Below are 3,536 nucleotides of genomic sequence, written 5' to 3' on the forward strand. Positions count from 1 at the left end.
TCAGTCCGGCGCGACATAAGCAGTAAACTAGTTTTTTATAAATATATTATTAAAATAGAGGATATTTGTTGGATCCGGTGGATTATCGATTTTAATTCACGAGTGATCATAGAAAATATATTTCACGAGTGCGCAGCCACAGTGAAAATATAGTTTTCTATGATCACGAGTGAATTAAAGTCGATAATCCACCGAATCCAACAAATTTTCTTTTATTTAATGCATTTTTCACAGTTTATATACATTGTTCAGAGTTTAAAAACTAATTTTGCTGGATAATGACGTCATTTCGTCAAAAAAATGACGTCATTTCACAGTAAACAATGAAATTATCGATAATTCTCACTGATAATTTTCACTGTTTGAAACAGTGAAATTATCAGTTTTAATTCACTGATTTTCTCTATAAACCACCGGAAAGCATTAAATAAATATTTTACAATTTATCTTTCACAAAGTTGATTTAACACTGCTCTGTAGTTATATGTATGTTATTCTATTCTCGCTTAGAGATTTTGGCATGTCATTATTTCCTTTCTGTCTACATAGGTACAACAATATAAAAATCGTTTTCAAAACGGGATTTTCAATTTGGTGTGTGATGAATTATTGGGCCAATATGGGTGGACGGTGCTTTGCATTTACCGTTCCAGATTTCATCTTAGTTTTGATCATTTTAATGTTGGTATTTTTTAAGTACGTAGTGGGAAAACAAACATTAATTTCTCTTGTTCTAGAAATTTTATCGTTTGCTAGTTTGAATTATTCTATTTTTGCCAAACTGCAAACAAAACTTGAAAAACTCCCTGTAAAAATTCAACTCTGGAGCATGTTTTGAACTAATTTTTCAGTATTTGTTTGCTTTAATGAAATACTGAATATCGTCAAAACCTCTCTGGAGCAGAATACGTTCAAAGTAAATAAGAATTGTACTTAAGACGGCGACTGCATTATTGTCATATTTTGGTCATTTTAAGATTATAATTAATTTCATGATGTTACTGTATTATATCTACTTGTAGGTAAACATATCGTTAAATATCGCAGATTTTTCGAGTCGTCGTGAAATGTTGGAAAATGCGACCACTATCTGTATGAATATGCACAAATAAATGGGGCAACATCGATTTGACTGATGATCCGACTTACCAGTAGTTAGATCATTACAATACAATAGCTCCCCGGCAATTTAATAGCAGTTATACCGCACAATTTATTTAAAAAATAATCACTAACGTAATCTGTTAATTATACAATTTACTGTTTTGACCAATGTCAATGTGTTCCTTGCTTACGATTGCAACAAAACTTGTTTCATAATTTAAAAAGAATAGTTTAGCTCGAATTGTTTCTATAAATAATGCGTTGATTAATTATTAAGTAAATAAATCATGGCGAACAGAGTCGTAAGTGGCCACTTGTATTACGGAACATTAATCGATCTGACTGAAGTATGCATGTTTTTCTAAAACTAACTACGAATAACTCATATCCAGCTTTCATTTCAGTCCGCTCAGGGTTGCGTAACCACAGACCATTTACCCTGACACACTTTTCAAATTATGTGTACACAATATGTAAACCGATATAGAGTGAATGAACTGATTGTCAGAACATGTAAACGATTAAAGATGAATTCTCAAACGTTCTGTTAAATGTGGTCTTTCTGGTTTTTGGTGTTTCTGGTTCTTAAATGTTCTGAGTAGACACCACACGAGATATGGTAATATATTACAGCCTGATTTGTGTTCGTATACGCATGGGACAGATGAAATGAAATAATAGCGGGCATTACAAGTTTTATGGCAATTTATTTATCCAATTTAGACAGTACAGGCTCGTCTCGCACACAATTACATGAATCACGACTAAGAATGAGAAATATCGCTTAATACTAACGTATGAATGCCAATACTTTATATTATGATATTTATGTATTGTGTTGCAATTTGATATAAATTGTTAAATTCAAAATGGTTAACATGCTTGACGCCGTAGTTTGCCAAATCTTGTCATGGACAGATCGTGACCTCCTCGATCGATTGATGTTTAAGACAATATAGTCATGCTACCAATACATATTGTGTCTTTGTCTTTGGAGCGTTTGGTAATCAAACAATTATCCAACGAATTTATACTTTCTCCATTCTTATAAGCGTATCTGGCGGCTAATGAATGAAAAAAGTGCTTCACTCCTGATTCTTTCAGAACAAAAGAATTTATCCAAACTTAACACTTCTGCTTCTACTTATATAATGCAATTACAGAGATCGATCCATAATAAATTAACAAAATATTACAAAATGTAAAACTGATATGTAACAGTTAAGTCAAACACGAATCACACGTTATGGGATAATTACAAACAACAAATTCTAATAAATAACATAATACTAATATTTCGTAGATATGCGTATAATTTGTTTATATGGAACCCTTATCATATTTTATAACAGAAACATAAATAAATGTGTTTCTTTATGAGAACAATTTACAGGAATGTAATATGTTTTCGTCATATAGCTATCAGGCTGGTCGGTCAAAATAATATATAAACTATATGACACATGATGGGCGTAAGAGTATTTTATTTGCGAATCTGATATGAGCCTTGTCGTGCATGAATGGGCCTGTTGCCGTCTGCTCACGAGCTACGCTGTCAGTTATAAGTAACGCAAGGTTTTGTGTTCTCAATATCTTTCGCCGAGACCAGGATTCAGATGCCAAGCAGATGGGCAAGATGAGGAACGATCTGGATATACTCACACAGAACCAATATGCCTGCGGGAAGCTGGTCAGAAGGGAGCACACGCAAAGATGATATTCATACTGACAATAGACGACAACGTAGCTCCAGAGCAGACCGCGAAATCTTAATTTAATGTCAAATACTGCACGACTGTTAAAACTTCTAGCGATTCACAGGTACGTCGAGATATGCTTGCGAATATTTATCGCAACATTGGCGTCTTTTATAAAATCATAAATTGAATAAGCACTGGCATTTTCCATGTCCCGTCGCATCATTTTGGCGTCCTTACTATGACAAAATAAACCTGTGCTTTTACTCGACAAAGTTGCGTTATCACTATCTCACATGTTTACACTGAGTTTATCATGTAGACTTCATGCGATAATCTTCGACGTCGATGTGTTTTAGTTGGTCGCGTTAGCGGCCGACTAAATTTACAGGGCGTGTTTTGCAAATCAGTATGTGCTTAGGTACGCTAAGGACGGTTACTCACTGCGATAGGAACGATTACCGCTGCCTGTCTGCACTGCAGACGACGAATGCTTAGTAGCGTCTGCTCTACTACTGCAGTGTGAGTATTACCAGCTTGTAAGACGACATTGACCAGTCTAGTGTTTATCATTGAAATCTGTACATATTGGCTGCTTTCAGGTAAAACGGGGCTTAAGCATGTCAAAAAAGATTAGCCTGTGCACACTGATTAGCCTGTGCAATGCGCACAAGTTAATCAAGGACGACAACAGCGAACAACTTAGTGCTTTCAGCGCTTTGATTTAGTATATAC

This window comes from Dreissena polymorpha, chromosome 4 (genome assembly GCF_020536995.1).
Source record: "Dreissena polymorpha isolate Duluth1 chromosome 4, UMN_Dpol_1.0, whole genome shotgun sequence".
Classification (NCBI taxonomy): Eukaryota; Metazoa; Mollusca; class Bivalvia; order Myida; family Dreissenidae; genus Dreissena; species Dreissena polymorpha.